Source organism: Heterocephalus glaber, unplaced genomic scaffold, assembly GCF_053883595.1.
Source record: "Heterocephalus glaber isolate CG9 unplaced genomic scaffold, H.glaber_assembly_v1.0 deba00001757, whole genome shotgun sequence".
Classification (NCBI taxonomy): Eukaryota; Metazoa; Chordata; class Mammalia; order Rodentia; family Bathyergidae; genus Heterocephalus; species Heterocephalus glaber.
Window position 1 is genome coordinate 4,978,630 of NW_028258454.1, and position 14,974 is coordinate 4,993,603.

The 14,974-nt window shown below is 36.7% G+C and overlaps 1 long non-coding RNA gene across 13 annotated transcripts in view; it reads left to right on the forward strand.

Moving 5' to 3' along the window:
• Positions 1-14,974, forward strand: part of LOC106008605 (uncharacterized) — a 50,727-nt gene that overhangs the window by 21,699 nt on the left and 14,054 nt on the right. For all 13 annotated transcript variants that reach the window (XR_015447395.1, XR_015447396.1, XR_015447398.1 and 10 more), the window contains exon 3: positions 14,448-14,615. This is a non-coding gene — a long non-coding RNA (uncharacterized LOC106008605). The remainder of the gene's footprint in view (positions 1-14,447; positions 14,616-14,974) is intronic.

A 14,974-nucleotide genomic window follows, 5' to 3' on the forward strand; every position in this document is an offset into this window, starting at 1 on the left:
ATAACAGCCCATCATTCTGCTTCTACTCATTAGAAATGAGTCACTTAGGGGTGGGGATTCAGTTCAGTGGTGCCATGCCTGCCTGTCAAGCACAAGGTCCTGAGTTCGATCCCCGATACAAAAAAAAAAGAAAGAAAGAAATGAGTCACTAATTACACATTGTGATATTAGTTTGTTTTACCTTTTTCTTATTTTTCCTAGCACCTGTGAAGTATTACCAAATGTAATTATTTCAGTGGTATTAGGAAATATGTATTTCATTTAAAAACCAATTTTGTTTCTTACTGTACTTTGCAAGATTAAAATAAATGCTTCATATGATGAAGTTTACTGTCAATATTTAACAAATTTCATGATGCTATACCATGTACACATTTAATAACTGTCAAAATTAACCTTAAATAATTTATTGACATTGGACAAGTAATATTAACATAGTAGGATATGCAAGTATGCTAATCCTATTATGTTTTAAGATTCTGAAATCTGATAAATTTAAGTTTTTACCTTTTTGGTGGTGTTCAAGATCAGATTTTTTTTTTTTTTTTTTTTTTTTTTTGGTACTGGGGATCAAACTTGGGTCTTTGCGCTTGCGCAGCAGGCGGTGAAACCACTGAGCTAAATCCCCAGCCCCCTGGTGTAGTTTTAAATTGTTCTGGCTTAATCACTCCAAGACCACAGCTCCTTACTTGTTTTTCCCCATATTTGGCAAGTCTTGAAGTAGTACTTTCTGAATACTTATTTTTTGTTTGTTTGTTTCTGGATTTTAGACATATAAGATATGATTAGGAAGAAAACATGATTTCTGAGCCTTAGTTCTTGTGGAAGCATCTATTAAAATTAATCCACAGTGAACAACTATCATTTTCTTAGTAAAAATTGTTAGTGCAGGCTTTGAATTGTAGCAGTTTTAACATCACTGTTCACACATATTTATAAGGACTTTGGAGGATCAAAGAAATGGTTTCAATGAACTTTCCATTTTCTGCAGTTTATTCATTTATTCTTTTACACTACTGTAATAAAATCTACATGAGATTATAGGAACTGCACATTTGTAGAACCAAGATATAAAGGAAAGTTTGAGGTTTTGTCTTAAGATTTTACTGGAAAGGGATTATGTTGCTAAAATGTTTTGTTTTATTTTGTATTGTGTTTTGTTTTGTTTGAGACAGGATCTCTCTAGGTAGTCCTGGCTAGCCTTGATCTCACTGTGTAACTCAGACTGGCCTCAAACTTGCTGCAATCCTTTTGCCTCAGCCACCTGAGTTCTGCAATTATAGGAGTGTGCCACCGTGCCTAGCCTCTAGTGTTTTAAACCCTTGTTTTACACTCTTATCGCACTAAGCTATAAGACAATTTAGAAGTTGATAACAGTGGATCAAGAAGCAATATCAAGCCGTCTTGTTACCTTTGCTGCCTTGTGTGTACCATGTTGTTTCTGCTCTGCCATGCCTGTTTTTCATCCCTGCCTTGGAGTTGGCTGATTATGGACTGAAACCTCTATGAACTATAAGCCAAATAAACTCCTTCCCCTTTAACTTTGGGTGTCTGGTATTTTGTCTCAGCAATGAGAGAAAAGTAACTAACACAGAAATTTAGTACCAGGGAAGTGGGGTCATTGCTGTGACATTACCTGGCCATGTGGCTCAAAAGCCTTTGGAACTGGCTTGTGGAAAAGGGAAGTTAGGAAAGATCTGGAGATGTTGGCTACAGAATCAGCACTAGAATGCCTTAGACTGTTTTGTATGGGATATTCTGGTCAGAGCTCAGAGGAGCAGAAGGCTGGTAGAGACCAGGCTCAGGAGGTTTCTGCTGGGAAGGACTGCACTGGGTGGTGGACTCCAGAAGATGTTTGTTCTGACTTGACAGAAAGTTTGTTTGAATTTTGCTCATGTTCAGAGACTGCTAGAAGATTCAGAGCTACCAGCTGAAGAAGTAGGACTACAATGCCTTACGCTGTTCTGTGTGGGAGATTCTGGTCAGAGATCAGAAGACCAGAAAGCTTATAAAGACCAGGCTGGGAAGGTTTCTGCTAGAAAGAAGGGCTGTAGTAGCTGTTGGACTCCAGATGATGTGTGTTGTAGCTTGGCAGAAAGTTTGTCTGCATTTTATTCAGGTCCAGAGACTTTGCTGAGACTGAGATTAAGGCTGGTGAACTAATTAATCTTGCAGAAGAAATTTCAAGGCAGTCGAATATTGAGGCAGTGGCATGGCTACTGTTGGGGGCTTTTGGCCAGATCCATGTGGAGAATCAAGAGCAAAGAGACCAGCAGAATGATTTAAAACATTTTGAGTTGGGCCAGAAAGTAAGCTCTAGTAAAGCTGTGGACTGCAAAGATAGAGCAGAGCAGATCTTGATTACTAAGAAGGAACAGGAAAACAGAAAAGGTGGTTTCAGAGCATCACAGGAAGCAGTAGGACTCCATACTTTGCAGCCTCAGATTTATAGAGGTGAAGGAATTTGCTTTGAGAAATAAGTCCCAGAAAACCAGCTTCCAAAATGGCAAGAGCCACACTATGTTCCAGAATGGGGCGGTGGCCTAGGGAAGCTGTTCCAAAATGGCGGCAGCCTAGAGAATTTGTTCTTTGGGATTGGATTCAGAATGCTCAGCGATCCAGGAACTCAACCCCTACAGCCAAGAGAGAGGGAAGACTGGCTACTCCTGCTCCAGCTGGCAGCAGACCTTGGCATCATCCATGTGGTGCTGGTTTTAGGTGTACGCAGAATGCAAGAGTTGTGGGGTCAGGAAAGCTTCCACCCAGATTTCAGAAGAAGGCCCAGGAGGCCAGGCAGTGTGACCCTGATAGGGCAATGTGTGAAGCTGTGAGTGTGAAGCCGCAAGTGCACTGGAGACCCCTGAAGTTTGGAGAAGCCAGGAGCATGGATCACCTGAGGAAAGCTGCAAGGAAGAAGCAGAGCCAGCCCAAGAGAGAAGCCATGGGAGCTACAACCACCAGAAATGCCACAGGGGTGGAGCCACCCAAGCCCTTTGGAGTTCACAACTTGCCACAGATTGCTAGGGATGCTGGAAATGGAACTGTGGGATTTAATGTTTGCCCCCCTGGATTTTGAGCTTACTTTGGTCCCTTTCCATTGTATCCTCCTGTTTTTACCTTTTGGAATGGTAACATCTATCTTGTGCCATTGAATGTTGGAAGAGTTTGACTTTCTTTTCATTTGCACAGGGGCTTGCAGCTTAGTGTTTGCCTTAAACCTCAGAGGAGACTTTGGTTTTGGACTTTTCAGCAATACTGAAACTGTTAGGACTTTGGCTACTTCTAGAGATGGACTAAATGCCTTTTGTGTATAAGGATGTACATGAGTCTTTGGGGGGCCAGGGGCAGAATGTTATGGTTTGGGTCTAGATGTCCCCCCAAACCCTCGTTGGTCATAGGATTGATTGAGAGTATGTGAAGCTGGAATTAATTCATGATGCAATGCTAGGCTCAAGGGCACTAGGATTAAGGGTGTGAGTGCTACCTGCCCTAAGTAGTCTGCATAAGTTAAAAGGGGCAGGGAGTTAGCAGTAATTCCCTCTTGATACCTTTGCTCCTTGTGTGTACCCTGTTGTTTCTGCTCTGCCATGCCTGTTTTTCATCCCTGCCTTGAAGTTGGCTGATTATGGACTGAAACCTCTATGAACTGTAAGCCAAATAAACCCCTTCTCCAAGAAGAAGAAGAAGAAGAGGAGGAGGAGGAGGAGGAGGAGGAGGAGGAGGAGGAGGAAGAAAGAAGCAATATCAAGTTTAGGAGTCAGAAGAAATTTTGAAACAATTTGGCAAAAGGGGTAACTGAATGGATCATTTTCCCAAGACAGGAAAATAATAACTTATAAAACTCTGATTTTATTGGGTATTTTATTTTTAATAATTGTAGAACATAGAATAGTGATGAATAGTATAATTGCTTAGTTTTTTATTAGTACTCTATCCTAGTATCCTAGCTTCTTATATAACTTTATATTAAAATGGTAAAATTTTAGATTGTAGAATTTTAAAAATACAGTAGGAATAAAGATATTATAGGTAAGCCTTTATTTCTTTCCTTTTCTAAGAACATATATATCAACTGTCCCTTAAGATTTATGACCTTTTGCTGGGCATAGTGGCACACACTTGTAATCCTAGCACTTGGGAGGCTAAGCCAAGAGGATTGCTGTGAATTCGAGGCCAGCCTGGGCTACGTGGTGAGTTCAAGGCCAGCCTGAACTACATAGCGATATCTTCTCTCAAAAAACCAAAAAAAAGACATAATGACCTTTATGACCTGTACTCTATACTTCAACTAAGAGAAAATCAGTTCATTCAGCTTCACATTTATGTGGACAGATGTTTTTGCTGCCATGAACTAATAACCACAGAACCTGTCAACCTACCTTTGTTTTAATGAGTCAGTATCCCTCAACAAAATTATCATCTTTAAAATATAAACTTAATTTTTCATAATTGTTTGTTTCTTGAGTGTGTTTATTTCTGAATTAAAGTTTTCATTGTTAAAGAACCTGGGAGACTTATAAAATATGGATCTCTTCATCAAAATAGAAATTCATAAACTTCATGAAATTATCCTTAGAACTGGTATTTTAGTTAATGTGCTTCAGAATATTTTTCATTCTGTACAAAAGAAGATAGTTTCAACTTACTGGTCTATAAGAATGAATGTTGTATCTGTTGGACTACAGTGTTGGTGTTTTTTTCTGTCTTCTAACCTATTGTTCTTCATAAAAAAAAAATTGTGAGTAAGAAAATGAGAGAAAGAGGTAGTCAAAGAGAATTTATGTGTGTTCTCAAAGAGTAGGTCTGTGTCAGGTGAAAATTTGAGTTTCTTTTAGCATACATGCCCTTGGTATAGGATGTGTAAATTTTCATTATTTGTACTACTTCTTTCAGTGATGTACATAAATAAGAAAATCTTTCAAATAGTAGAGTCTAAAGTGTTTTTGATTCTTTCACTTATTTTCAGTACTTTTGATCAAACTCAGTGTGCCGCGTGCATGTTGAGTAAGCACTGTACCACTGAGCTACATCTCTACCCTTTTCTTTTTAGCATCTTTTTTTTGCAGAGATCTTTAAAAACGAAAGCTGAAGATGCAAATCTACATCTCTACTTTATTCCCATCATAAAAAACCTGTGGAGACATGATTTCAGTGCATGGTTTGTTTATGTGCATATGAAATAATTCAAAAGGAACATGGAAAACTAAAGTCTTGCGATTATGATTCACAATATTCTTGAAGTTTTAAAAATATTTTTCTAATAAATGAAAATGACAAGGAACTTTTAAAGTCAGTCTTTGTTAAACTTAATGTTCTTGATTCATTGGATTTTAAATTAGTAAAAAGAACAGTTTGAAGCTTTGTGCTGGGTAGTTAATCTGTTAAAGTATTAAATATTTGAGCACCTGAAAGATTTAAAATATTCTTTAATGTATGTTAAGGTTATCTGAGTAAACTGTTGAATTGGTTATTTATAATATATTATAAATAGGAAACAAGTGCCACATATAGGAACTTACTGTGGTTTAGTTTTTCCTATTCATACTTCTCATTCTCTCACACTTCCCCCTTCCCCTGTATTCTCTTTCTTATTAACTGTAGTGTATTTTTTATATTTTCTGGTAGATTAATACCAGGTGACTTTGATCAGTATGCTATATACTTGTTATACTCTTTGCACAGTTCTGTGTGCCTTATATAGGTGGAAGAACCCTACCTCACTAAAACAGAGTTCCTCCTGAAAAATTCTAAGTTTCCATAGTTATTACCGCCAAAACCAATGGTTTGCCTTGTATTTTTGAGTGGTAACCTGAATAGTCAGTGGTGGAATGAGGCTGTGATGAATTTGAGAGTTTTCAGAGGCAATGTGTTTTTTAAACCAGTTTACTAAACCACAGGGACCCAGAGTTCTTTCCTTTGAGTTGTGCATTACTGCTTGTGCTTCTTAGCTTATGTCAAAGACTATTTCATAATATCAGGCTATAAAAATGTTTGACGATTTTAACTTTGTTAATAAAGTTGCAGTTATATCTATTCCAGGGTCTTTGGGCTTTATATGTGATGCTGCCTAGTAATTAGTACAAATACTAATTTGAAAAAGTCAATTTAATCTGCATGATCTTTGAACTTTCAGTTTTCCTTGGGGTGCTTACCCTGTTCCCTTTTATAGTCTCTTGTCTTTATCTTAAAGGAACAGAAGTGATTTTTTTGCTGCTGTGGAAATTTGACTTAACCTTAATAATAATAGTGTTGAGTGAAAGTTTGTCATATGCCAGACACCACACTAAGCACTTTATTTGCTGCCCTCACAGAGCCATTCAACATAAATCTCACTCCCTACAAAAATAGGGAAAAATCATCACACTTGGTGATACCATGTGAACATCTCTGCTAGGAGGTCCCTTTTATTTTATGGATTTCTCAATAAAGAAACGCACTGAAGTACTAATGGGACAACCAAGGACAACCAGGACTAATGAGAAATTTTAGAAAATTTTAAAAGACTACAGAAATACCCATAAAACATAAAAGCACGCTCACTATAGTGACTTAAATAATAGTATCAAAAGGGACTCACTGATCAAATACTCTAAAGTCTAGCATGTTGTTTATTCTGGATGGTCTTGAGCTCACTATATAGCACAGGCTGCCCTCAAACTCATGGCGATCCTCCTGTCTCAACCTCCTGAGTGCTGGGATTACAAGCTTGTATGCCACCATGTCTGGCTCTAATACTGCTATTTATTGCTGTATTAATCTAGTTAACTCTAAAAATACCTGAGGTAATCAGCTTATGAAGAGAAAAGGTTTATTTTGGTTTACAATTTGGAGAGTCCAGTCCATGATTGGTTGACTACTTTGCTTTGTGCCTGTGGGGAAGTAACATGTCATGGCAGGAACATATGGCAAATCAAAACTGCTCATCTCATCAAAAGCCAGGAAGCAAAGAGAGAGGAAAAGGAAGGAAACAGGGCCCCAGAATTGTGGCCCCAACCCAGTGATTACTAATTTCCCACTAGGCCACTTCTCTAAAAGTTTCCACCAACCTTCCGGTATCACCACCCCAAGAAGGAAGTCTTTGGGGCACATTCCATATCCAAACTATAGATACTGTCTTGATCTAATATTTTCTTTTTTTTGGTACCAGGGATCGAACTCGGGTCCTTGCACTTGCGCAGCAGGTGGCGAAACCACTGAGCTAAATCCCCGGCCCTATTTTCTTTAACTTAAAGTAATAATCAGAAAATAATCAGATTTCAATTTAATTAAGGAAGTCAGAGTAGACTCTCATTGAGAAGGTGACATTTAAGCAAAGATTTTAAGGAGTGATAGGAATTTAGTCAAGAAGATATCTGACCTAACCACCCTCCAAGGGTAGGAAACAGCCAGTGTAAAAAGACTTCAGAGATAGAGTATACCTAACAGAGTGGAGGACCAGTCTAGCTGTAAAGTGGTGAATGAAGGGGAGGGAGGCTATTGGACAAATCTGAAGGAAAACAAGGATCCAGAGCCTTTAGGGCCTTGCAGATCATTTAAGGACTTTAGATTTTACACTAGAGTGAGATGGGATAGCAGTTTTCAGCAGAAGAGTGACATGGTGTAATGTGTAATTTAAAAGAATCAGTTGGGCTCTGTTACTATTGATATGGTAGAGCAAGGGCAGAAGCAAAGAAACTAAGCTGCTGTTGCAGGTCCAGGTGAGACATAATGGTAGTTCAGCCCAGTGTGAAAGCAGTGAAGGTGGTGGAAAGTGGTTAAACTCAGGAGGTATTTTGAAAGAGCTTCAGGATTTCCTGACAGTTTGCATGTGGGCATTTGAGGAAGAGAGGGTCAAGAACAACTCCAAAGTGGGATACAAAATCAACATTTAAAAATCAAGTTTTTCTCTGTACCAATAATGAGCTATTTGAGAAAGAAATCAGGAAAAAACTATATTCAAAATAGCTTAAAAATAAATACCAGGAATCAGCCTAACCAAAGAAGTGAAAGACCCCTATAATGAAAATTACAGAACTTTGAAGAAATTGAGTAAGACACCAGAATATGGAAAGACTTCCCATGTTCATGATTTGGCAGAAATAATATTGTTAAAATGGCTATCATACCAAAAGCAATCTACAGATTTACTGCACTCCCCATCAGAATTCCAATGGCACCCTTTACAGAACTAGAGAAAGAATTCTAAAATTCCCATGGAAACATGAACGACCCAGAGCAGATAAAGCAATCCTAAGCAAAAGTGCAAGGCTGGAGGTATCACAATACCCAATTTCAAATTACACTGCAAAGCCATAATAAGGACAGAGTGGTACTAGCAAAATAAATAAATAAATAAATAAATAAATAAATAAATAAATAAATGAAAGAAACCCATTTGACTACAACCTTCTGATGCGTTTGTTTGTTTGTTTGTTTGTTGAGACAGGGTTTCACTATATAGCCCATGCTATCTTGGTAATCCTCCATTCTCAGCCTCCCAAGTGCGGGGATTACAGGCATGCACTACCACCCCCTGTTTACAATTATCTCATTTTCTTTTCTTTTTTTTTTTTTCTTTTTTTTTTGATACCAGGGATCGAACTCGGGTCCTTGTGCTTGCACAGCAGGTGGCAAGACCACTGAGCTAAATCCCCAGCCCCAACAACTATCTTATTCTTAAAGAAGCCAAAAACATACATTAGAGAAAGGATACTCTTTAACAAGAAATGGTACAGAAACCTGGATATCCACTTGAGAAGATTGAAACTAGATCCCCATCTCTCTTGTCCTGTATAAAAATCAATTCAAAATGGATCAAAGACCCAGGTGTAAGACCTGAAATTGGAACTACTAGAAGAAAACAAAAGGTAGCCATAAGTATAGACAAAGGCTTCCTGAACTCCATTAGTATGAGAAACAATGCCAAGAATCAACAAACAGGACCACATCAAACTAAAAAGATTCTGCACAGCAAGGGAAACAACCAATAAATAAAGAGAGCCTACAGAATAAAAGAAAATCTTTGCCAGCTGTTTTTCTGACAAGAGGATTAATACATAGAGTGTACAAAGAACTGAAAAATGTAAACCCAAAACTTGATGAATGGACAAAGAAAAAGACACTCCTCAAAAGATGTACAAGTGGCCAATAAATATATGAAAAAATGTTCAACATCTTTAACCATTAGGGAAATGCAAATTAAAACTATATTGAAATTCCATCTCACCCTAGTCAGAATGGCTATCATCACAAATGGAAAACAACTGCTGGCAAAGATGCGGAAAAAGGGAACTTTCCTATGTGGCTGGTAGAAATATAAATTATGACAGCTACTAGGGAAATTAATGTGGAGCATCCTCAAAAAACTAAAAATAGGGCCAGGGATTTAGCTCAGTGGTTCCGGCGCCTGCCTCACAAGCACAAGGTCCCGAGTTTGATCCCTGGTGCCAAAAAAAACCCCAACTAAAAATAGAACTCCTATATGACCCAGCTATACCACTCCTTGGTATACACCTGAAGGAGTTAAAGTCAGTGTACTATGGGAATACCTATGTACCTATGTTTATTACACACAATTCTTTTTTTCCAGTTTATTTTTATTAGTGTATGTTTGCATTATATAAAGATTATATTCCTTGTGGGGAGTTGGTACATGTACATAACACACCTCAAGTCTTTTCTCATCCCCTTTTCCTCCCACCACAACCTCCATTTCTTGATCTTCCTCTCATTTGAGACAGACTTATGTACTTCCTATTATCTTTTATTTCGGTCTTTATAATTTGGGTTTCTCATATAAGAGAAACCATGTGATATTTCCTTCTGTATCTGATTTGCTTCACTTAAAATTATGCTTTCAAGGTGCATCCATTTTCCTACAAATGTCTCAAGTTTATCCTTCTTTATAATAGAGTTGTACTCCATTGAGCGTAAATACATTTTCTTTATCCATCCATTTATGGACATACAGGCTGCTTCCAAGATTTAGCTGTTATGAATTGTGTTGCTATAAACATGAGTATACATGGATCACTGTAATATGATGTCTTTAACTCTTTCAGGAAGATGACTAGAAGGGGAATAGCTGGGAAATTCTAGTTTTAGTTTTTGAGGACTCTCCACACTGATTACCATAGTAGTTGCACTAGTTTACTTTTCTACCAACAGTGCAAAAGGGTTCCTTTTACAAATAGCAGTTGTTATTAAGTGATTTCTTGATAGCCATTCTTTCTGGAGTAAGATGGAATCTCAGTATTAATTTGTATTTCTGTAATGGCCTGCAAAGTTGAATACTTAATGGAATTCTGAGAAGTGACTATTTCTGTTGCTCATTTTTTGATTGGGTCTTTAATTTGGGCCATCAAATTTTTGGGGGTTCTTTATGTATTCTAGTTGTTAGTCCTCTGTCCATGGAATAGCTGGCAAATTTTTGTTTTCCTTTCTGTAGGTTGTCTTTTCACTCAAGTGGTTGGTTCTCTTACAGTCCAGAAGCTTTATAATTGGATAGGATCCCATTTGTTTATTCTTGGTTGCACATTTTTGGTTATTGTTGTACAATTTTTATTTGTATCACAGTTCTTAATGGCCAATATATGGAGCCAGCCTAGCTGCCCATCAACAGATGAATGAGGAAAATATGGTGTGTATATATGTGTGTGTGTGTGTGTGTGTGTGTATACACATACACAGCATTAAAGAAGAATGAAATTATATCATATGCAGGAAAATGAGTGGAATCCAAGATCATCATGTTAAGAAAATAAGCCAGACTCAGAAAGACAAATATTCCATGTTTCCCTAATAAATAAAATCTAGAAAAGATGACATAAAACTAGAAGGGAGATTTATTAGATGAAAGGAAAATAATAACAGGAGGGGTATAAAGGAGGTTAATCAGGGGATCAATATTATCAAAATATATGCATGTATGAAAATACCACATTGAAAACCAATATTTTGTGAAATTATTAGGCACTAGTAAAAATATATTTTAAAAAGAATGATTCCAATATTATTTGCATAAAAACTAAAAGGGATTAGAGTTTCCCTTAACTGAAATGAGGAAGACAGAAAATGAAGCTGGTTAAGGGTATGGAGGCAGCTAAGAAGATCAGTTTTGGGAATATGTTAAATTTGAGAGGTCAGATAGGTATTTGAACTGGCACCTTAAACCTAGAAATCATTGGTATATAAATGAAATTCAATGTATGCGCATGAGCCTGGACATTGTAAGATAATTAGGCATCAGCAGGTAGGAAAGTAACTGAAAAGTATACCTATCTCACAATTTGCCTTGGTGCCAGTATTTCTGATTGTCCAATTCTGACTCAGTTAAGAACTGAAGCCAATTCTTCTCAAGTTTGACTCACTAATTATATATGAATATATTAATATGTAAGGTAATTATAAAATTTTAGTCATTCACTAGGTGTTTCTTTTCCTTTCATTACACTTAATCATTTAAAAGGCAAGCAGCTTAAATAGAGAAGTCTGCATTTAGCCTCCTGACTCGCTCTTTCATAATGCTGGTGAAAGTATGACTGAATTACATTTGCATGGATTATTAGAAAATACCAAGTAATTGAATTCTATAGAGATATTAAAGAATTATTATTTTAAGCGCATTTTCTTTTGTTTTGGATGGGAATCTCACTATATTGCCCACACTGGTCTCTAACTTCTGTGCCTATGTGATCCTTCTCTATCAGCCTCAAGGGTAGCTGGGACTAAGGCAGGTATCACCATGTCTGACCTTGAAATGGATTTTCTTAACCGTAGAGGTGATATAATGTGGTACAGTGTAATAATTTCCTACAAGTGAATACATTATTACACCTATGTCTTCTAGAATTTTACCTATTCTATCTTCCAGCATATTAAGTATTTCTGTTTTTATATTTAGATCTTGGATCCATTTCTATGTTAGTGTAGTGCATCGTAAAGGATATGGGTCTAGGTTCAATTCTTGGCATGTGGAAAGCCAGTTTTCACAGTGCCATTTATTAAACAAACTATCTTTCTCTCAGTGAAGATGTTTGCCCCCTTTGTCAAAGATAGGGCAGCTGAGAACCTTTAGAGTTGTTTCTGCATCTTCTATTTTATTCCATTGATCCTCGGGTCTGTTTTGGGGTTTTTTTGTTTGTTTATATTTTTTTTTCCAGTACCATGCTGTTTTTATCATGGTAGCTTTGTAGTATAACTTCAGGTTGGAGGTTGTGATGCTCCCTGCCTTGACTTTGTTGCAAAAGCAATTCTGGGTCTCTCCTGGTTCCATTTGAACTTTAGAATAGTTTTCTCTACTTTTGTGAAGTATACTGTTGGTAGTTAGACTGGGATTGCATTGAATCTGTATAACAGTTTTGGAAGTATGGCCATTTTCACTATATTGACTCTGCCTATACAAGAACAGGGGATATCTTTTCATTTTCTGTTACCTTCTTTGATCCATTTTCAGAGTACTGTAGTTTTCGATGTATAGGTCTTTCACTCCCTTTGTTAGATTGATTCCTAAGTATTTCATTTTTCTTGATGCAGTTGTGAAAGGCATAATTTCTCTCTCAGTGAGTTTGTTATTTGCATACAAGAATGCTATTTGAGGGCTGACTTTCTATCTTACTACATTGCTGAATCTGGTTATTATAGGAATCTTCTAGTGGAATTTTTAGGGTCTTCTATGTAGAGCGTCATGTCATCAGTAAATAATAATTTAATTTCCCTTCCTATCCTTATTCCTTTTATTTCTTTCTCTGCTCTGGCCAGTGTTTAGAGAACTGTATTGAACAAGAGTGGTGATAGTGGGCATCCTTGTCTTGTTTTATACTGAAACTTTTCAATTTTTGACCATTTAGTATGATGTTGGCTGTTGGTTTGTCATAAATGGCTTTTGTCAGGTTAATAGAAAGACCTACTCCACAATTTTCTCTAGTGTTTTCATCATGAATGGGTGTTGGACTTTGTCAAATGTTTTTTCTGCATCTATTGAAATGATCATGTGGTTTTTGTCCTTGGTTCTGTTAATATGGTATATTACATTTATTGATTTGCATATGTTGACCCATCCCTGCATCTCTGGAATGAATCCTGCTCGTCATGGTGTACTATCTTTTTGATGATTTCCTTCATTCTGTTTGCCAGTATCATCCTGAGGATTTTTGCATCGATGTTCATTAAGGAGTTTGGCATGTCATTCTCTTTTTTGGTTGAATCCTTCTCGAGTTTTGGTATCAGGGTAATGCTTGCTTCTAAGAACAACTTTGGAAATATTGCTTCCCTTTCAATTTCATTAAAGAATTTGAGGAGTAATGGTATTAGATCTTTTCTAAAGTTCACTGTTCAATTGAGCAGTGAATCTGTCAGGACCTGAGCTTTTCTTTGTTGGTATTTTTTAACTTACTTCTTCAATTTCATTGACTAATATTGGGTTATTTAGAATTTTTATATCTTCTTGATTCACCTTTGGTAATTCATATGTGTCTAGGAATCTCTTCATTTCTTCTGCGCTGTCCATCTTAATAGAGTACAGGTTCTCGAAGTAGGTATTGATTATTTCTGCATTTCTGCAGGATCCATTGTGATTTCGCCCTTTTCATTCCTAATTGCATGGATTTGAGTCTTTCCTTTCCTTTTTTTTATTTTTATTTTTTGGTACCAGGGATCAAACTCGGGACCTAGCACTTGCGAGGCAGGCGCTGGAACCACTGAGCTAAATTCCAAGCCCTCCTTTTTTTAAAAAAATAAGGTTGGCTAAGGGTTTGTCTATTTTATTTAATCTTTCAGAGAACCAACTCTGATTCTTTGTGTTGTTTTCTTAGTCTCAACTGCATTAATTTCTGCTCTGATCTTTATAATTTCCTCCCTCCTACATGCTTTAGGTTTAGCTTGCTCTTCTTTTTCTAGAAGCTTGAGGTTCAACATTAGGTTATTTATTTGAGTTTGCTCTATTTTTCTGATGTGAGAATTCTCCATTATAAATTTCCCTCATAAGACTGCTTTCATTGCATCCCATAGGTTCCAGTATGTCATATTGGTATTATCATTTAATTGTAGAAACTATCTAATTTCTTCTTTAATTTCATCTGTGACCCATTGATTGTTCAGGAGGGTGTTATTTAATTTCCAGGTGTTTATGTTTTTGTGGTTTTGCCATTGATTTCCAATTTCATTGCACTATGATCTGATAATATGCATGGGATAATTTCCATTCCTTTGCATTTACCTAAGCATGTTCTATGAGCTAGTATGGGCTCAATTTTGGAGGAAATCCTCTGTGCTTCTGAGAAGAATGTGTATTCTGTTGTTGTTGGTTAGAACACTGTTGATTTTTCCTAAGTCCATTTGTTCAAAGTTTTGGTTCAAGAGCTAAGAATTCCTAGCTATCATTTTGAAATAATGTTTTGCTGACTTCCCTATCATTTTAACTTTGAAGTGGATAGTTTTAAAATCTGTGTTCATTTTATGTCCCTGTTCAGATAACAAAGAAGAAACCACTTTAAGTCCACACCATGGATACCACAAAGGAGAAGAATGACAATTACAAAGATGATCTTCTGCTTAGGATGGGACTTAATGATAATAAAGCAGGAATGGGAGGATTAGATAAAGAGAAAATTAATAAAATTATAATGGAAGCCACAAAGGTATGTTTCTTATTCCTTTTAATATCTATAGTTACTTTTAAACATTCTGTTCAAAAGAAAATCATTAAGCTTTGGATATCCTTTTTACTAAACATTTTAATGTATAATATAACTAAACTATGAAAAAGTGTGGAGCAATCTCCCTGCTAATTTTTGCACTTGTTTTCTGGTGCTCCACTTGACATGCATATAATACACATATAAAAACAAAGTAATATACATGTCTATTTTTGCTCTTTCTTTTTTTAACCCCTATGGAGCTTTATTTTTGCAGTGCTCAGGATAGAATCTGAGAGCTTGCACACACTGTGCAAATACTCTACTACTAAGCTACATTCCCAGCCTCCAAATAATATGTT